Source organism: Salvelinus sp. IW2-2015, unplaced genomic scaffold (assembly GCF_002910315.2).
Source record: "Salvelinus sp. IW2-2015 unplaced genomic scaffold, ASM291031v2 Un_scaffold3271, whole genome shotgun sequence".
Taxonomy (NCBI): domain Eukaryota; kingdom Metazoa; phylum Chordata; class Actinopteri; order Salmoniformes; family Salmonidae; genus Salvelinus; species Salvelinus sp. IW2-2015.
In genome coordinates, this window is record NW_019944556.1 from 60,782 (window position 1) to 83,446 (window position 22,665).

General features: G+C 44.2%; 1 pseudogene; it reads right to left on the bottom strand.

Annotated features, from left to right (window-relative positions):
* LOC112075607 (myotubularin-related protein 9-like) overlaps positions 1-22,665 on the bottom strand; it is a 77,752-nt pseudogene that overhangs the window by 46,264 nt on the left and 8,823 nt on the right.

The following is a 22,665-nucleotide window of genomic DNA, read 5'->3' on the forward strand; positions in this document are numbered from 1 at the left end:
GAGAAATTGGTAACCAAAAATGTGTTTGGAATTTTTAGATGCTTGCTTAGAGTAACTCGTGCGATCAGAAATAGAGATGATGTCGATGCTCCCCTAAACAACCATTTCATAACTACGCTGAAAACCCCCAAAAATTTCAGACCACTTGCACGACCTGGGGAGTAGGCAGAAGATTTGTGGGAGGTCAGGGGTCAGAGCCAGGTTCTTACCTTCCCATAGAGCAGGCTGCTGAGGAGCGCCATAATAACGGAGGGCCCTATAACACGACGTCTGGCCTCGTAGAAGCGAGCGTTAAGACTGCCTCTCCACCTCCAGGGGCCGGTTCACCACGACACCGAGAGACTGGTTCCTTTAGACAGGTTCAACTTAGACCTGGGTCGAGGGGAGAGATTCAACGAAAATGATCTCAAGAGAAAAATGCCCTCTGTGTGCTACCTTATCCATCATAGAATCCTTCCATACTGTTAATGAGAAAACAGCTTCTTCTCCCTTAATCGAATGGAGGAACCATTTATAATTTCCCTGGGTACAAGCGACTATACTTAGTCGTCTGTGAGCTGACCTAAATGCCCGGAACTGACACGAACTGGGAACACCCTCAGCAACACAGAGCGGGACAAACACCGCTACCTGGAGGTGACGAGCATTCCCTCTCCCGCATTATTGCCCACCTCTATGACACAACTTATGCACTAGCTAATAACCAACAATATAACATATTGTGTTCAAACTCTGCAGCTCGTCGCATGCTCAGCAAGTTCATGAGTCAAATTGATTAGGCTTCGAGGGGACTCCTATTGGTGGGGTACACATAGAGTCCTCATCTCTTTGGCGTTAGTACTTGTAGTACTACTTTTATTTTCGGGACTTGAACACAGAACCCAGTTCCTCCTTCGATAGTGTTCACTATTTCTAGTCAAGCCCACTGACACCGCCTATCAGATCACAGCAATAAATCTCTACTAGTCTACACTTGAAGCAGACGCAAACAACTCAATCCTAAGGCATTCAAGAAGCCAAAGAGATACTGTGAAGTAAAATTAAGAAACACTATAGATGGCAGGAGCGAAGTGTGGAATCTTCCTGGCAAAATGTTTCTCATATGTACAGCGATGTGTGTAGTTTACTTGACCAATAGATAAATCTAACCTAAATGATTATTGTAGAACGCTCAGCTACCTTCCTCAATCTAAGAAGTTTCAAAGCAGACAAAGAAAATGAACTAGCACTAATGACAAATGGTTTGATTATGAAGAACGCAAGAAGCCTAAGAAAGAAATCTTGAGAAAGACTCTCTATGGTGATTCACTAAACCACAATACAGAATAACCCTATACGGAGAAAGAGGGGGCAGCAGCATCAGAATATTACAGATTTGAAGAATGCCACACGAGCTAACAAATTTGGAAAAAGTTGGAAAACTCTAAATCTCAAACCATGAAGAGTTATTAATCCAAATGGATTGATGTCACTGTGATAAACCACTTTATCCAATTATTTGGTTGGCTCTATAAAAAAGAACAGCAAAAACATAACATGATCAAATAACCAAAAATGTTATGAGGCAATCTGGATTAAATGACTCCACCAGATGCACTGGAATTCTTCTTACATATCTACATTGTATAGAATCTGCAGGACAATATACATTACACCATTCCAATGCAAAAAGTTGGACTGTAGGTGTTGACTGAGTATGCAATATTCTTCTCGGCACATCGGAGAGAGACTGGCCACCCCTCATAGCCCTGGTTTCTCTCTAGTTCTCTCCTATGATCTTTTGGCTTTTCTAAAGGGCAGTCTTTTCCACTAGGCCTATGCGTTGCGCTTTCTACACTGCCATCTGCTTTGCTAGTTCTGGGGTTTTAGGCTTGGTTCTCCTGTACAGCCACTTTGAGATATTAGCTGATGTCGAAGGGCTTTATATAAATAAACTTGATTTGATTGGATTTTGATAAACTATCTCACAAATATAAATGACTCCAAATTGGAGTACTACTTAACAAGCTCCTGACATCATCCTTAGGTCCTGGTATTTATTTCCTGAAATATTATTGGAACCAAGGACTTGATCACAATCCAAATAAACACCCAAAGACCAAACAAATAGACTTCAATTAATTACTCGTGAGAGATATGCGTCAACAGCAACTGTTGGTAAAACTCCTACTGTGACACTATCATTGAACTGTCAGACTCGGGTACCACTTTCCTCAGTGAAATGTAACCTGACGCTCAAATGTCCAAATTGGGCGTAATAACTCAAATTACTCGTTAGATGCAAACCACATATTTTCACTGACCTTCTGCTCACATCTCTTAATTGACAGAAACAACCACAGGCCAAGTCTTCTCTATATTGCTTGTAGATGTCAAAATAATAACTTTTGACTTTATGGCATGAGGGTCTGTTATACAATTGACCCGGAAGTGGTGTTGGGGGAAAAACATACAACATTATAAAATCCATGTACACAAACATAAATTTTCTTTCCAGCATCAGGGTCGTGGGGTAAGACAAGGGATGCAGCTTAGAGCCCCAGAACCCTCATACAGTATATAGGTTTCTTTAAATCGAATTGGCGAGGCACTTATGTAACGTCTGCACCACTCCGGCCTCAACCTGCTTAATGATTTTTCTTGATCAATCTGGATGCCTTCTGTTCCAAACCAAGTAACGGCCTACAGCAGCACCTGGGGATTCTTCATGCACAGATTTCTGATCAGACCTCCTGGGCCCTGTGACAGGAAATATCAATCAATGACCAAAAGGAAATGGTGTTCCAAAAAGGTCCAGTCACCAGGACCACAATAACAAAAATTCCTAGTCTACGCACACGATGCCCTCAGAAAACACAAAAAACTATACAACCTCGCTAAACATCAAACACAGGTAACTTCCAACAAAAAGCTTTGAACGATCTGAGAGACAAGGCAAGAAGGGCCTTCTATGCCATCAAAAGGAACATATAATTTGACATAACAATTAAGGATTCTGGCTTAAAAGTCCAAAATTACTTGAAGTAGTTTGTAGATTCCCATCTTGCCTTTATGGTTGTGAATATGGTCGGGGTTCCGCTCACCAACAATATGTCAAAAAATTGGGACAAACACCAAATTGAAAACTCATGCACAATCATATCCTCCTGTGTTACAATGCAAACAACACATCAATGCATCCGGATACCTGCCTAATTGATCAAATAAGAAAGGAGCCGTTAAATTCTACAAAGCAACATACAAAGCCATCCCTTAAGAGAGTGAACCTGGAGAAGAGTCTCCCCCAAGCAAAGCTGGGTCCTGGGGCTCTGTTCACAAACAAAACAGACCCACGAAGCCCCAGGACAGCAACACATTCAAGCAAACGCAAAATCATGGAGACACAAAAATATAATTACAGCGAGCAACTAGAATGCTATTTGCCGTAAACCGAGAGTACACTGTGACTGACCCAAACTCTAAGGAAAGCTTCGCTATGTACGAGCAGACTCCAGTGAGCATAGCCGTGCTATATAGAGAAAAGGCCTTGCCCGTAGGTCAGACCCACTGGCTCTCAAGAGAAGAAGAGCTATGTTGCACACTCGACCGCAAAATTGAGGTGAGAAACTGCAGCTGAACCCATATTTATGTTTATTTAAACTTTACTTACTTACTGTTACTTTTAAACTATTTGCACATCATTACAACACTGTGTACAGACATACTGACATTTTGCGAGTGTAATGTTTACTGTACATTTTGTTGTGTTTATCTTTAACTATTGTTTATCGCTATTTCACTTGCTTTGGGCCATGTTAACACAACGTTCCCATGGACCAATAAAGCTGTGCTTGATCAGCCGAACACTTCCTCCCGCTCCCGCCGAGGCTAGACCCCGCGGCAACCTCTGCAAACACATGCTAAACCACCCACTTAGCAACTAGGTTTACCACAAACCTAGGTGTTTCAATAGTAAACGGGTGGAGACTTTTCAAGCTGGGAAGTGAGGGTCCGAATCTGACTCTGGTTTACATTAGCACCCAGACTTCAGCTAATGCTTCATTTTCCAGATTACCTCAACATTGCGTGAAAATCTGTACTTTTTATGGAGCTACTCTTTCCCTGGGGTTTATTATGGATCCCCATTAGTTCCTGCCAAGGCAGCAGCTACTCTTCTCCTGGGGTTTATTATGGATCCCCATTGTTCCTGCCAGGCAGCAGCTACTCTTCCTGGGGTTTTATTATGGATTCCCCATTAATGTTCCTGCAAGGGCAGCAGCTACTCTATCCTGGGGTTTATTAGGACCCCCATTATTCCTGCCAAGGGCACGCAGCAACTCTTCCTGGGGTTTTATTATTGGATCCCATTAATTCCTGCAAGGCAGCAGCTACTCTTCCTGGGGTTTATTATTGGATCCCATCATTCCTGCAAGGCAGCACTAACGTCTTCTGGTTTTATTTATGGATCACATTAGTTCTGCCAAGGCAGCAGCTACTCTTCCTGGGGTTTTATTAATGGATCCCCATTAATTCCTGCCAAGGCAGCAGCTTATCTTCCTGGGTTTATGTATGGTCCCCTTAATTCCTGCCACGGCAGCAAGCTACTCTTCCTGGGGTTTGTTTATGGATCCTCTTGTGGTTCCCTGCCAGGAATGCAGCTACTCTTCCTGGGGTTTAATTATGAATCCCCATTAATTTCTTGCCCAAGGCCGCAGCTACTCTCCTGGGGTTTATTATGGACTCCCCATTAGTTCCTGCCAAGGCAAGCAGCTACTCTCTTCCCTGGGGTTTATTAATTGGATCCCCCATTAGTTCCTGCAAGGCAGCAGCTACTGCTTCCTGGGATCCAGCAAAATAAAGCAGTTTATTACTTTTTTTTAGCATTACATACATTCACAATTTCACACACACTGTGTGGCCCCAGGCCCCTACTCCACACATACACAATATACAGTACTAAATCCATGGTGTATGTATAGTGCGTATATGTATGTGCATGTGCCTTATGTTTGTGTTGGCTTCCCAGTCCCGCTGTTTCCATAGGTGTATTTTATCTGTTTTATAATCTGACTTCTGCTGCTGCATCTAGAGTTACCTGATGCTGGAATGATCCCATGTAGTCATGGCTCTATGTAGTACTGTGCGGCCTCCATAGTCTGTTCTGGCATGTGGGGACTGTGAAGAGCCTCTGGTGGCATGTCTTGTGGGGTACTGCATGGGTGGTCTGAGCTGTGTGTCAGTAGTTTTGACAGACAGCTCCGGGTATTCAACTGTCATTAACCTCTCATCAAATAAAGTAAGTGATGAAGTTCAATTCTCTTCCACTTTGAGCCAACTGAGAGATTGACATGGATATTATTACTATTAGCTCTCTGTCGTACATCCAAGTGCCAGCAGTGATGCCCTGTTCTGGGCCAATTGCCAATTTTTTCCTGAGTCCTTTTTTGTGGCACCTGACCAACGACTGAACAGTAGTCCAGGCCGCGACAAACTAGGGCCTGTAGACTGCCCTTATGTTGATCCGTGTTTATTAGAAGGTAAGTAAACTAGGGACAGTAGGACCTGCCTTGTTGATAGTGTTGTTTAAGAAAGGTAGAAACTAGGGCTGCTAGGACCTGCTTGTTGATAGTGTTTGTTAAGAAGGTAGAAACTCGGTAGGCAGTAGGACCCTGCCTTGCTTGATATGTTGTTAGAAGGTAGAAACTCGGCCTGTAGGACCTGCCTTGTTGATAGTGCTTGTTAAGAAGGTAGAACTAGGGCCTGTAGGACCTGCTTTGTTGATAGTGGTTTGTTAAGAAGGTAGAAAACTTAGGGGCCTGTAGGACGCCTTGTTGATAGTTGTTGTTACGAAGGTAGAAACTAGGGCCTGTAGGGACCTGCTTGTTGTAGTGTTGTTAAAGAAGGTAGAAACTAGGGCCTGTAGGACCTGCCTTGTTGATAGTGTTGTTAAGAAGGTAGAAACTAGGGCCTGTAGGACCTGCCTTGTTGATAGTGTTATTAGAAGGTCGAGCAGGGCTTTATCATGGACCAGACTTCTCCCCATTCTTAGCTACTGTTGTATCATATGTTTTTGAACCATGACAGTTTTTACATTCCAGGGTTACTCCAAGCTGTTAGTCACCTCAACTTGCTTCAATTTTCCACATGATTCATTATGAGTTTTAGTTGCGCACTTAATATAAGACCGCTAGGGCTAATCTGTTTTCCAAATGTCCCTTCCAGTCTTTCAAAAGTACACACACACACCACCCAACGACACACACACACTCACACATATATATATAAGAACCAAGTAACTAAGAGGGGTTAAGTGGGCCTTGTCTGCTGGAGCAGCCCTGAGTAGACAAGTCCTACGTCCCAAATGGCACCCTATTCTATCTATGCACTACTTTAGACCAGGACCCAATAACCACCCTTATTCCCTATATAGTGGCACTACTTAGAACCAGGGCCCTAACACCCTATTCCCTACATAGTGCACTACTTTAGACCAGGACCCATAACCACCCTATTTCCCCTACCTAGTGACTACTTTAGACCAGGACCCCATAACCACCCTATTCCCTACCTTAGTGGCACTACCTTTAGACCAGGGCATACCACCCTATTCCCTACATAGTGCACTACTTTCACCGACCAAGGACCCATAACACCTATTCCCTACCCTAGTGCCACTACTTTAAGACCAGGACCCATAACCACCCTTATTTCCCTTATATAGTGCAACTACTTTATACAGAACCTATGGGGACCCCCTATTCCCTATATCGTGCACTACCTTTAGACCAGGGCCCATAACCACCCTCCTTCCTACCTAGCGCACTACTTTAGCGCAGGGCCCATACAACCACCCGATTCCCTACATAGTGCAGCTACTTTAGACCAGAACCCTATGGGACCCTATTCCGCTACATAGTGCACTATTAGACCAGAACACTATGGGACCCTATTCCTACATTCGTGCCTACTTTAGAAGCAGAACCATATGGGACCTATTCCTACATCGTGCCCTGGTCAAAAGAAGGGCAATTTTGCACTATAAAGGGAATAGGGTTCATTTAGGATGCAGCTACCCTTAGAGGGACTGCACCTACCCTTAAGAGGGACTGCCCCTACCTTAGAGGGACTGCACCCTACCTTAGAGGGACTGCACCCTACCTTAGAGGGACTGCACCCTACCTTAGAGGGACTGCACCCTACCTTAGAGGGACTCCCTTTAAAAAGCAACAAACCTTTGAAAATTGCCTATGTGGCAATGATATGAGTCAGGAAAGTTATTCTAAAGTGTAAATAGAATACATTTTGTTTTTGATTTGACGATGTACATTTGCTGCAACAAAACACCTTAGTATGATGTTTTAGTTGGGCAATTTTACATATTTGAAAAAAAAAAATGAAAAAAAATGAATTATCTTAGTTATCTTAGATTCATTCTGGGGATTTTGAGGAAGTGAAATAGGCAGTGTTTCATGGGGGACAAACATCATTAACCGGAATCGGTCAGGATACACACCTACAACACTGAAATCTAGTTGTTTTTTAATGAGCAACGTGCCAAATCGGCATGTTCAGAGGCTCTTCAAAGCCGTATTAATGTCAGACTTAGTGGCTCTTCAAAGCAATATTAATGTCAGACTTAGTGGGGTAACTTGAGCAGTAACTTTTGTATCCCCAGTCCCTTCCAGTGAACAGAGATTCTCCCCTGTAGAACACACTCTCTCTCTGGCTGACCTGGTCTGAGGTCACGCTGACCTGTGTGTGACTGGCTGACCTGCGTGTGACTGGCTGACCTGTGTGTGACTGGCTGACCCAATTTGTAAGTCGCTCTGGATAAGAGCGTCTGCTAAATGACTTAAATGTAATGTAAATGTGTGACTGGCTGACCTGTGTGTGACTGGCTGTGACTAGGTCACAGGTTAAAAAAAGTCAAGGGAAACAGCAGAACTGGCCATGTACTGTACGGGCCCTGGTCAAAAGTACAGCACTATAAAGGGAATATCATGGACGACATGTAGATAGATATACAGGGCCTTCAGAAAGTATTCACACCCCTTGACTTCTTCTACATTTTGTTGTGTTACAGCCTGAATTTAAAATGGATTAAATTTAGATTTTTTTTTGTGTCACTGGCCTACACACACACACACAATACCCTATAATGTCAAAGTGGAATGATGTTTTTTTTGGTGAAAAATTCATAAAAAATTATAAGATGAAATGTCTTGAGTCAATAAGAATTCAACCACTTTGTTATGGCAAACGTAAATACGTTCAGGAGTAAACATTTGCTTAACAAGTCACATAAGTTGCATGGACTCACTCTGTGTGCAATAATAGTGTTTAACATCATTTTTGAATGACTAATCTCATGTCTGTACCCCACAAATASCTGCGTGGGAGGCACAGGGGTGGCAGCTAGCRWAGTGGTTAGAGCTTTGGACTAGTAACCGAAAGGTCGCAAGATCGAATCCCCYAGCTGACAAGGTACACATCTGTCGTTCTGCCCCTGAACYAMGCAGMTAACCCACTTGTTRCTAGGCCGTCATTGAAAATAAGAATAAGTTCTTAACTGACTTGCCTAGTTAAATAAAGGTAAAATAAAACATACAACATACAATTATCTGTAAGGTCCCTCAGGCGAGCAGTGAATTTCAAACACAGATTCAACCACAAAGACCAGGGAGGTTTTCCAATGCCTCTCAAAGGGCACCTATTGGTAGATGGGTACACATAAGAAGCAGACATTGAATATCCCTTTGTGAAGTTATTAATTTCACTTTAGATGGTGTATCAATACACCCAGTCACTACAAAGATAAAGGCGTCCTTCCTAACTCAGTTGCCGGAGAGGAAGGAAACCCCTCAGGGCCAGTAGTGACTTTAAAACAGTTCCAGAMTTTAATSGCTGTGATAGGAGAAAACTGAGGCTGGCTCAACAACACTGTAGTTACTCCACAATACTAACCTAAATGACKYAGTGAAAGAAGGAAGCCTGTACAGAATACAAATATTCTAAAACATACATCCTGTTTGCAACAAGGCACTAAAGTAAATCTGCAAAAAATGCAACTTTATGTCCTGAATACAAAGTGATATATTTGGGGCAAATCCAACACATCACTGAGTATCACTCATCATARTTTCAAGCATGGTGGTGGCTACATCATGTTATGGATATGCTTGTCAAAGAAACGYAATAGAGCTAAGCACAGGCAAAATCCTAGAGGAAAAKTTGGTTCAGTTTGCTTTCCAACAGACACTAGGAGACAAATTCACCTTTCAGCAGGACAAWAACCTWAAACACACGYCKAAATCTARACTGGAGCTGCTTACAAAGACAACACTGAACGTTCCTGAGTTGCCTAGTTACAGTTTTGACTTAAATTGGCTTGAAAATCWATGGCAAGACTTGAAAATGGTTGTCCAGCAACGATCAACAACCAACTTGATAGAGCTTGAAGAATTCTTTAAAAGAATAATGTGTAAATATTGTACAACCCAGGTGTGCAAAATTCTTAGAGACTTACCCAGAAAGACTCAAAGCTGTAATATCGGCTAATGGTGATTCTAACATGTATTGACTCAGGGGTGTGAATACTTATGTAAATTAGATATTTCTGTATTTAATTTAATACATTTGCTAACATTTCTAAAAACATGTTTTCACTTTGTCATTATGGGACATTGTCATGTCATTATGGGGTATTGTGATGTCATTGTGGGGTATTGTGATGTCATTATGGGGTATTGTGTGTTGATGGGTGAGAAACAAAATATATTTAATGAATTGTTGAATTGAGGCTGTAACACAACAACATGTGGAATAAGTCAAGGAGCACGAATACTTTCTGAAGGCATCGTAAATCCATAACTAAACATAACGTATGACTCTCGGGATGTAATTCTCTGACAGACCTCTCGGAGGCGCTGTTGCCCACGAAGGTCCCGAACTGCGAGGCGTAGGCGTGTTCGAAGAGCAGAACCAGGAAGTGTTGCGAGAACTGGAAGGAGCAGGGGAACTGGCGGAGGATCTGCCACACACAGTCTAGGAAGAGCAGGAACACCGGAGCTTCACAACGAGGCTTACTGTTACTGTAGGCTGACTGGGAACAACGCTGCTGGAACGGATGGCCCGCCTAGAGGGAGGAGGGAGATATAACAAAGAAACACATTACTAAACTTAGAATCAGCTATTAAGACGAGTGCAGAAACCCACTGGGATTCTTAAATAGCTATTAGAGACCACCAGAACCCACTGGATTCTCTAAATCAGCTATTAGAGACCACCAGAACCCACTGGATTCTCTAAATCAGCTATTAGAGAGTACCAGAACCCACTGGATTCTCTAAATCGGCTATTAGAGACCACCAGAACCTACTTGATTCTCTAATTACATTGGATGAGCTAGACAAAATACAAAACCCTCAAACCCAAAAAGGCCTGTGGTGTTGATGGTATACTAAACTAAATAATTAAATATACAGCCCAAAAATTAAAATAGGCTATTCTTAAACTCAGACTTATTCTAAAATAGATTCAATTGTTTTTTGTCCTCAATCGACAAACAATACCCCATAATGACAAAGCAAAAACAGGTTTTTATAAATGTATTAAACATTTTAAACTGAAATATCACATTTAAATAAGTATTCAGACCCTTTACTCAGTACTTTGTTGAAGCACATTTGGCAGTGATTACAGCCTCGAGTCTTCTTGGGTATGACACTACAAGTTCGGCACACCTGTATTTGGGGAGTTTCTCCGATTCTTCTCTGCAGATCCTCTAAAGCTCTGTCAGGTTGGATGGGGAGAGTTGTTGCGCAGCTATTTTCAGGTCTCTCCAGAGATGTTCGATTGGGTTCAAGTCCAGGCTCTGGCCAGGACACTCAAGAACATTCAGAGACTTGTCCCGAAGCCACTCCTGCGTTGTCTTGGCTGTGTGCTTAGGGTCTTTGACCTGTTGGAAGGTGAACCTTRGCTCCAGTCTGAGGACCTGAGCGCTCTGCAGAAGGTTGTCATCAAGAATCTCTCTGTACTCTATCCAGAATTCGGGCTGGTCTCGCAGTCCCTGTCGCTGAAAAATAAACATCCCCACAAGCATGAATGCTTGCCACCACCATGCTTCACTGAGTGAGATGGTTCCAGGTTTCGGTCCAGACGTGACGATTGGCATTCAGCAAAGAGTTGAATTCTTGGTTTCTCTCAGACACGAGAGAAACTTGTTTCCCGTTGGTCTGAGAGGCCTTTAGGTGCCTTTTGGCAACTCAAGCGGCTGTCATGTGCCTTCGTACTGAGGAGTTGCTTCCGCTCGTACTCTACCAAAAACTGCCTGATTGCGTGGGTAGCTGCAGAGATGGTGTGACCTTTCTGGAGGTTCTCCCATCTTCACAGAGGAACTTGGACTCTGTCAGAGGACCATTAGATTGCTTAGATCAACCTCCCTGACCAAGGCCTTTCTGCTCCCACGATTCAGTTTGGCGTAGGCGGCAAGCTCTAGAAAAGAGTTCTTGTTGTTCGCAAACTTTCGTCCATTTAAGCAATGATCGGAGGCCACTGTGTTCTTGGCGACCATTCAATGCGAGTAAATGGTTTTGGTACCCTCCCCAGATCTGTGCCTCAACACACTTCCTGTCTCGGAGGCTTTAACGGACAATTTCACTCATGGCTTTGTTTTTGTCTGACATGACTGTCAACTAGTGGGACTTATTGAGAGGTGTTGCGCTTTCAAATCATGTCCAATATACTTGATTTACCACAGGTGGACTCAAATCAAGTTGTAGAAATCGTCTAGTGAATGATCAATGGAAACAGACTGCACCTGAGCTCAATTTCAGGGTCATAGCAAAGTTCTGAAATACTTACATAAATAAGGTTATTTCATTTTTTTATATATATAAATTTGCCAGAAGTTCTAAAAACCTGTTTTTGCTTTGTCCTTATGGGGTTTTGTGTGTAGATTGATGAGGATTGTTTTTCTTCATCCATTTAAGAATAAGGCAGAATTTATGAATTGGCGAAGGCACTAGAACAGTCTGCAGCACCCGGCCTCAACCTACTAGAATCTGAAGTCAAATGTCCACTGTTTGCAGATGAATCTGGTGCTTCTGTCCCCAACCAAAGAGGGCCTACAGCAGCACCTAGATCTTTTGCACAGATTCTGTCAGACCTGGGCCCTGACAGACCTGGGCCCTGACAGATCTGGGCCCTGACAGTAAATATCAATAAGACCAAAATAATGGTGTTCCAAAAAAAAGGTCCAGTTGCCAGGACAACACATACACATTCTATCTAGACACCGTTGCCATAGAGCACACAAACAACTATATCTACCTCGGTCTAAACATCAACACCACAGGTAACTTCCACAAGGCTGTGAACGATCTAAGAGACAAGGCAAGGGCCTTCTATGCCATCAAAAGGAACATAAAAGTCGCCATCCTAATTGATCTTGCTAAAAAATACTTGAATCAGTTATCGAACCCATTGCCCTCTATGGTTGTGAGGTCTGGGGTCCACTCACCAACCAATAATTCACAAAATGGGACAAACATTCAATTGAGACTCCGCATGCAGAATTCTGCAAAAAATATACTTGTGTACAACGTAAAACCCAAATAATGCAGAGCAGAATTAGGACTATACCCACTAGTTATCAACATCCAGAAAATAGCTGTTAAATTCCACATCCACCTAAAATGAAGCGATGCCCACAAATTCCACCACAAAGCCCTCACCTACAGAGAGATTAACCTAGAGAAGAGTCCCCTCAGCAAGCTGGTTCTAGGGCTCTGTTGACAAACACAAACCCACCCCACAGAGCCCCAGGACAGAAACACATTTTGACCCAACCAAATCATGAGAAAGCAAAAAGATAATTAATTGACACACTGGAAGGAATCAACCCCCAAAAAAACAGAGCAAACTGGAATGCTATCTGGCCCTAAACAGAGAGTACACACTGGCAGAATACCTGACCACCGTGACTGACCCAACATTAAGAAAATCCTTGACTATGAGGATAGCCTTGCGATTGAGAGAAGCCGCCATAGGCAGATCTGGCTCGAGGGAAAAAAATATTTGTGCACACTGCCCACCAAATGAGGTGGAAACCAGGGGTTGGAACCAAAATGATTTTCCAATTATTTCGTTCTGAACAGAACCACTATTTTTTCATTGTTCCAACCAGCAAAATAAAGTACCTGAAAATCTTTTACCGATTCATATAGTTTTTTCCTGTTCCTTTAAAAAAAAAAAAATTATCTGTGAAATCAACATTTTAATTTTTTACATTTAGCTCATTACAATTACTTCACCAATCACAGTGGATAGAGAAACGTGAAAATTAGGCCTATAGTATCCATAATTAGCATAGAAAAAAAGAAAAAAAAAGATCCTTATGCTTAATACGTCAGTACAGTACCCAATGCTTCGGAGGGGGGAGGGACAGGTAGCCTAAACACACAGCTGGCATGGAGACACTGGAATAAGTTCTGAGTGACAGAGTGAGGGCTTTGCATAGGCGCTTTGTTGCATTTTTTTGGGGGGGGGGACAACAACAAAAAAATGCCTGGAACTTAAAATGTTACTAACTGGTTCCCTTTCTTTTAAAATAACGGTTCTGTTCCGGAACAGTGTGGATCACTTTCGTTCTCGGTTCTGTTTCTGTTCCTTGACCCACAAATAATTTGYAAAAAAATCATATATTGATAAACTCCCATATCTATTAGGCAAAATACTGCAATGTGCAATCACAGCAGCAAGATGTGTGGCAGGATGCCATGAGAAAAGGGAAACCAGTGTAACACTAACAACACTGTAAATARAACCAATATTTATTTTGTTTGTTTGTGTTTGTTTATCTTCCCCTATTATTCATACTACAACTACTTACACATTGCTAAAACACGATACATWGCTGATAATTTTACACTTGAAACGTCTATTGTTTTTTAAACCTTTATGAGCGCAAGCTTTAGTGTTCATTTCAACAACAAAAACATTGTTGATGTTGTTTTTGTTTATTTCCTTGGTTTGGCAATGTAAACATATGTTTCCCATGCCAATAAAGCATCATTGAATGTTCAGAGAGAGAAGGCTTGCTATTAGGGTTGGGGTGGGGATAGCTCAGACTCAGAGTGTGTTACCTGCAGCCACTCTCTCTCCACTAAAGTTTGYAATCCCTGGATGGTCCTGCAGGCTGGGTCCAGGATGATCTGAGCCAGAGACGTCACCTGTAGGGTCGAGTCTGTCCCCTCTGTCCCGTGCACAAGTACTGACGCACCCTCCCTGAGACAGACAGACGCGAGAGGGATAAAAGTTGATTGAGTTTAACTTCAAAGAGAGACAGAGATAGATAGAGAGATACCCTATAGTAGGTTATCTACCTGTCGATGCACTGAGCAGCCAGACAGGCAGTAGTGAGGATCTCCTTGACGTGAGTCTGCCAGTTAGAAGCCTCTAGTTTACTGAGCCAGCGGTCCATACTGTGGCTCTGGTCATTACAGGCTTCTACCAGCTTTATCAGGCTCTCCTGGAGAATACTGGACCTGGGGGGGAGAGGAGAGGTTATAACAGACTTCTACCAGCTTTATCAGGCTCTCCACTTTACATAATTTAAAATTACAATTCTTGTCTTTCATAATTTAGTCAGATATACTTGGATGTGTAGTGTCAGCGTTTGTTGCTGGCGTGTCATGCCTACATTTGCTAATCTTGCTAGTTTGTAATATCAGTGGGCTTTGTGATGAATGAGCCATCTGATTCAATGATTGATGGAGCTGAGTTTGCCTTTTTGCCCAAAATGTAATTTAAGGTGCTGCAAAGCTTTTTTACTGTCGTTCTTCTTTGTTTCATAGTGTAGTTTCTTCTTCTTCCTTGTATTCAGTTTAGTCACATGATTTATCAATTTGCAGTACGTTTGCCAATCGGTTGTGCTGCCAGACTTATTTGCTTACTATATAYACGTATTATTTTGCCTCGTCCCTCTCAACCGTAACAYTTTTTAAATTCCTCATCAATCCCTGATACCCTGAGCCCATCATACGTTATCTAACGGAGTTCCAGAGACAGCCGGAATATGAATGTCATCTGTTACTAGKAAATTATTGATTTCATGAATTCTTGTTTCTTAAACTACATATGTTAACGTGGGCWGTTTTTAACACTTTTCYGGGATGCTTGATMGTTTTCATTGCTTTACTGGGAAGCTTAGCAGAGGTAGACATGCTCATGTTATTTGTGTTAGTGCAGGGTGAGCTGCATGAAGTGGACTGTCTACTAGGGCACACCGCCTCAGTGCTGACAGTATCACTCTGGTTCATTAGGTACATGATTACTGCTGTGGGATCAGCAGAGACATTCAGGGCAGTTAGAGGGACATACATTAGGTTACTTACATTGTGTCTTCCAACTCCCCCTGGGATAATGTTCATTTGCTAAAGCATTATGACAACTCAGCGACACAATCGTAGGGATTAACTAAGCTGGGTTTGGGTCATTGATAAGTCGTTGTCTCAATGCAGCCTTATAATGCTGTGAAAAGATCCAGGAACATAAATGATGTTGGGTGGATCCCATCCTCATAAAACTAGCTTTGTTTCCAGAAGGTATAAACATTGTCAATAAATGTTACACCCACAGAGCTGCAATAGTCTCGTAGCCAGTTATGGAGGGATAAAAGTCTGTTATGGCGGGTTAAGTCACGACTTAGGGAGGGCAAAGGGCCAGATATTATGGGGCATTTGTTGGTATCAAGCAGAGACCCAATCAGTTATTTTAAAATCCATCTTCAGATGTTCTGAGCTGCCCTTCATAATGTCATTGAGTGGGGAAACGTCCATCAGCCCCGAGCGGCGTCCAGCCATAGGAGCTGAGAACAAGATAGTTCCCATTTGCATTCTCCCTATAAYTTCGAGCAAAATTGACATTTTCTTGCTAAGGATAGCCACCTCATTCCTGTAATCCTTCGCTAGCAAACAATTGCCACATTGGTAGTCCGCATTGTCAATATTGTCCCGGACAAGAGCGTAATAAACATAYCTTCTACAGCACTGGAAATGTTAAGTTAGCTATTCCAGGTGAAGKGAGCTCCATTGCAACCTAGCTAGCTAGCTGGTAGCAAGTGTTGACACTAACAGTTAAATAAAAATAAAGTTAAACTTGGGAAACAGCAGGCTGAAGCAACAGGAGGTATCAGAGTTCCTGACTTGTCTCTCAAATACATTGTTAGTTATTAGATAGCTAGCTTTTTTTTGTCAATTAGCATTGACATGACTGGAGTCAAAACAAGACAGGGTATCAATAACAAGATAAAACGAGCCACCTACAATTCCCCACATGGCATCTTCGTGTCATTGTTGCTAGCTATCTGCCCATTCTAGCTATCTGCCCGTTCTAGCTATCTGCCCGTTCAGAAACCATAAACCACACGGCCTTCTGCCCCATTGATGCGTGCTTTTTTTTGTGCATTTTTCTGTGATGTTGTAACCCGTCTACATAATTTCCATTAGGCTGTCTGGGCGCGCGCGGGCAGTGCCAGGGAGGCAATTTCCATTTTGAAGTAGTCTTTGTTGTTTGAAGAGGTATAAAGACAAGGTTGGTCATTTACTGCCACCTGCAGTTATGGAATGTTCGTTCACGAGTATAATTCATTGGCTGATCCCTCCTGATGACCTTGATGGAATTATGTGATCCTTCCTTAACCCATAGGAAGTCCCAATCAGTTGACTTCTTCAAAATGGTGAAATTCCTCAATGGTGCTGCCCTTGCTAATACAGGCTTTAGGCCAGTAGAGGCCTTTATCATTCTCTACTAGAACACTTATTGTATACCTGCTTCCTCGGCCATCACCTCTCCTCACCATCACCCTCAACCTCCCCATCACCTCACCCTCACCTTGCCATCACCTTCCCATCACTCTCCCCTCACCATCACCTCACCTCCCATCACCCTCACCATCACCCCACCTAGCATCACCCTCGCCATCACCCTCACCATCATGGTGGTGCAGTCTCCCAACGCATCACCGGGGCAAACTACCTGCCCTCCAGGACACTACACCACCCGACTGTCACAGGAAGGCCAAAAAGATCATCAAGGACAACAACCACCCCGAGCCACTGCCTGTTCACCCCGCTATCATCCAGAAGGCGAAGTCCAATACAGGTGCATCAAAGCAGGGACCGAGAGACTGAAAAACAGCTTCAATCTCAAGGCCATCAGACTGTTAACAGCCATCACTAACATATGTAGGCAGCAGCCTCTCTACAGACTTCAAATCATTGACCACTTATGTAAACATTATTAAACTTGCATACCTCTTCTCATATATATACTGTATTCTATACCATCCATTGTATCTTACCTATGCCACTCTGTCATTGCTCATCCATATATTTACATATTCTTATTCCATCCCTTTACTTAGATTTGTGTGTATTAGGTAGTTGTTGGAAATTGTTAGTATTACATGTTAGATATTACTGCACTGTCCGAAAACTAGAAGCACAAGCATTCGCTACACTCGCAATAACATCTGCTAACCATGTGTATGTGACCATAACATCTGCTAACATCATGTGCGTAACATCTGTAACCATGTGACCAATAACACTGCTACCATGTATGTGACCCATAACACTGCCTACATGTGCATGTGACCATTAACATCTGCTAACCATGTGTATGTGACCAATAACATCTGCTAACCATGTGAATGTGACCACTTTACATCTGCTAACCATGTGCATGTGACCATTTACATCTGCTAACCATGTGCATGTGCCATTAACATCTCGTGACATTAACATCTGTCATGTGCATGTGACATTAACATCTGCTAACCATGTGCAAAATTTGATTGATCACCTCTCATCACCTCTCCTCCATCACCCACCTCTCCCTCCCACCACCTCTCCTCCATCACCTCTCCCTCCCTCACCTCACCTCTCCCTCCATCACCTCACCTCTCCCCATCACCTCACCTCTCCCTCCCACCACCTCCTCCTCCCACTCACCTCTCCCCCATCACCTCACCGCTCCTCCACACCCCTCTCCCTCCCATCCCACCTCTCCCTCACCACCCTCTCCCTCCCTCACCTCACCTCTCCCTCCCATCACCTCTCCCTCCCATCACCTCTCCCTCCTCACCTCACCCTCTCCCATCCACCTCTCCTCCACCACCTCTCCCTCCCCATCACCTCTCCCTCCCATACTCTCCTCCCACCCTCATCCCTCCCATCACCTCACCCTCCCATCACCTAACCCTCCCACCACCTCTCCCTCCCATCACCTCTCCCTCCCATCACTCACCCTCCCTCCCATCCACCTCTCCCTCCCATCACCTCACCTCTCCTCCATCACCTCTCCTCCCATCCACCTCCACCCCTCCCACCACTCTCCCTCCCACCACCTCTCCCTCCCATCCACCTCCCCTCCCCATCACCTCACCTCTCCCTCCCATCACCCATCCTCCCCCTCCCACCACCTCCCCTTCCATCACCCCTCCTCTATTGCCTTGTGAATCCTCTTCCATTGGTATAGTTTGCTCTGATTTCGATACGCCTCCTCCCCGGTGCCCTTGGCCTGCTGTGCTACCGCTGACTACGCGTGCCCGATGATGTAGCCGCGTTTCCCCGCCGCAACGTGGCGTTGGATCAGCCTTCTCGTCTTCCTTACAGCGAGCCCGTTGGGCGGTCAGCGGCCTGGCCTGAACGCATATCACCTGGGGACGAGAGCGGTCGGGATTGAGATCAGGGGTCAAGAAGTAGCACACCACAGAGGAAGACAGAATTGAGCATTTTGGATTGGTTAAATTAGGTTGTTATATTTCACGTTTGCTACAGTTCTATCTGACCCAAGTCACTGAATAAAGAATGCTAAAGGTGACTAAAATGCTAAATGGCTATTTTATGTCACACGTGCCACTGTCCATACAGAAAATTAGACTTTTAACTACTTTACAGGCTTGAAAGGAAACGCCAGCCAAAAAACCATCATACTGGTGTGTATATATATATATATATAGTTGGATCGCTAAAACCTTTGAACATCAGATATTACATACATGATAGAGAAGAAGCCTTGATAGAAGAGGAAAAAGAGTGGAAGAGACTGGGTTGTGTATTAACGGTTCTCTGTGGAAGACGATAGCTTTTGGAATGTGTTAGGTGAAGGGTAGAGCAACGGGTTGAGATAGGGAGACAGACAGAGCATCTGTGGACTAGTGAAGGAGGGTTGGAGATGGGAGAGGATCTGAAGGACAGGGTGAAGGAACGACGCGACATCTGTGGACTAGGAAGGAGGGGTTGAAGATAAGGGGAGACAGACGGACATCTGTGACTAGAGAGAGTGAAGGAAAGGATTGATAGAGTAAAAGTGTGAGAGACAGATGGGACATCTGTGGACGTAGTAGGAAGGAGGGGTTGAGATAGGGGGAAGACAGACTGACATCTGTGGACTAGAGGAGAGGGGTTAGATAGGAGACAGACGGACATCTGTGGACTAGAAAGGAGGGGTGAGATAGGGGACAGACGACATCTGATGGACTAGAGAATGAGTTGAGTAGGAAGAGGCCTTGTGAGAAGAGGGTAGTAGGGAGACAGACGGACATCTGTGGACTAGAGAAGGAGTGGTTGGAGATTAGGGGATGACCAAATGGACATCTGCTGACTAGAGGAAGGGAGGGGTGAGATAGGGGAGACAGAGACGGACACTTTGTGGAGCTAGAGGAAGTGAGGGGTGAGATAGGGGAGACAGACGAACATCTGTGGGACTAGGCAGGTAAGGAGGGTTGAGGTCAGGAGGTGAGGTCAGTTCCCCCTGAAGGGAGTAATCAGGTTTAGTATCTGGTTACCTTCTTCTGTTTGAACTATAAGATGAAGATTGGAGAGAGAGAAGGAGTGAAAAGTGTCCCTAAAGGGATGAATATATGTGATGGTGAGAAATGTTTTGCAGGCTGAATTACAGGCTTAACACCCTTTGGGAAAGAATTAACCTTGGTAACTTTCTCTAGTGGCCGGTGAGTCATTTTAACTCAGCAAAATAACACCTAACAAATATATATATCAGTGGGGAGAAACAAGTATTTGATACACTGCCGATTTTGCAGTTTTCCTACTTACAAAAGCATTCTAGAGGCTGTCATTTTTATCATAGGTTACACTTCAACGTGAAGAGACGGAATCAAAACAAAAATCCAGAAAATCACATTGTATGTTTTTAAAGTAATTAATTGCATTTTATTGATGCTACATAAGTATTATCACCTACCAACAGTAAGAAATTCCAGCTCTCACAGACCTTGTTAGTTTTTTCTTTAAGAAGCCCTCCTTGTCTCCACTCATTACCTGTATAACTCACCTGCTTTGAACTCGTTACCTGATAAAAAACACCTGTCCACACACTCCAATCAAACAGACTCCAACCTCTCCACAATGGCCAAGACAGGAGCTGTGTAAGGACATCAGGGATAACATTTTTAGAACCTAGCACAAGCTGGGATGGGCTACAGGACAATAGGCAAAAAGCAGCTTGTGAGAAGGCAAAGCAAGCTGTTGGCGCAAATTAATTAGAAAAATGGAAGAAAGTTCAATAGGACGCGTCAAATCACCTCCTTGTCTGGCTCCATGCAAGATCCTTCACCTGTGGGGAGCATAATGATCATGAGGAAGGTATGGGATCAGCCCAGAACTAGACACGCAGAACACTGCGTCCCCCAACTGACCTGAAAGAGAGCTGGAACCACAAGTCTTCAAAGAAAAACCATGAGTAAACACACTACGCCGGCATGGATTAAATATCCTGCAGCGCACGCCAAGTCCCACGCTCAAGCCAGCACATGTCCAGCCCGTCTGAAGTTGCCAATACCATCTGCGGATGATCCAGGAGACGAATGGGAGGAAGGTCATGTGGTCTGATGAGAAAAATAGAGCTTTTGTCTAAACCTCCAACTCGCAATGTTTGGAGGAAGAAGAAGGATGGAGTACAACCCCAGAACAAATCCCAACCCCGTGAGCATGGAGTGGAAACATTCATTCTTTTGGGATGCTTTCTGCAAAGTGGAACGGACGACTGCACCTTATTGAGGGAGAAGATCGGATGGGCCCTTGTATCGCGAGATCTTGGCCAACAAACCCCTTCCCTTTCAGTAAGAGCATCTGAAGCATTGGGTCGATCGGCTGCGGTCTTGTCCAGCATTGAACACGACACCGAAACACACCCAGCCAGGCAACTAAGGAGTGGCTCCGTAAAGAAGCATTCAAGGTCCTGGATGCCTAGCCAAGTCTCCAAGACCGAACCCATAGAAAATCTTTGACTGAAATCCGTACTTGCCCAGCGACAGCCCAACCTGAAGGATGCTGGAGAAGGTCTGTATATGGGGATGTGGCCCAAAATCCCTGCTGCATGGTGCAAACCTGGTCAAGAACTACAGGAACGTAATGATCTCTTTTGTAATGCAAACAAAGTTTTTGTGTACCAAATACACATTAAGTCATCAGCTTTATCTGATGTATCAAAGTACGTATTGTCATGCAATAAAATGCAAATTAAATTACTTAAAATCATACAATGTGATTTGCTGGATTTTTGGATTTAGATTCCGTCGGCTCACAGTTGAAGTGTACCTATGATAAAAAATTACAACTCTACATGCTTTTGTAATAGGAAAAACTGCAACATCGGGCAGTGACTTTTTTTTTTTTTTTTCTCGATTCATTTGTGTATGATTCTTTGATCTATCAGCTCCCCACTGCTACTATATAATATAATATTGGTGATATATATATATATCACCATCAGCCTTCTCCTCCCCATCACCTCTCCCTGACCATTCACCTCTCCCTCCCCATCACCTCATCCCTCCCATCAACCTCTCCCTCACCCATCACCTCTCCCTACCATCACCTCTCCTGACCATCACCTCTCCCTGACCATCACCTCCCCTCACCAATCACCTCTCCCGACCATCAGCTCTCCCCTCACCTCTTACCCTCCGACATTCACCTCTCTCCCATCCCATCACCTCTCGACCTACTCACACTCTCCCTGTACCATCACCCTACCCATCACCTCTCCCGACCATCACCCTCCCTGACCATCACCTCTCCCTCCCCTCACCTCTCCCTCCCCACCCTCTTCCCTCCCTCACCTCTCCCTTCCCCATCCACCTCTCCTGACCATCATCTCTCCCTGACCATCACCTCTCCTACCATCACTCCCCCGTCCTCTCCCTGACCCATCACCTCTCCCTGACCATCACCTCTCCCTGACCATCACCTCTCCGCCTGACCTCCCATCACCTTCTCCCTGACCATACACCTCTCCTCCCCATTCACCTCTCCCTGACCATCACCTCTCCTGACCATTCACCTCTCCCTGACCATCACCTCCTCCTGACCGACACCCTCCCTCCCCATCACGCTCTGTCCATCCACCTCTCCCTCCCCTCACCTCTCCCTGACTCTCCCCCCCACATCTCTACTCCACCATCACCTCGTGACCTCCCTCCCTCCCACCCTCCTACATACCGTCCCACCATCACCTCTCCCCTCACTCCTCCTCACTCACTCTGAATCAAGGCCTGATGCCGAGGTGTGCTAGGGTCAGAACCTCATCCATTCCCTCTGTTGCCCGTCTGGCTCGAAAGGTATCTTATTGTCAGGGAATATGCATCCGAACCAGCTTTCT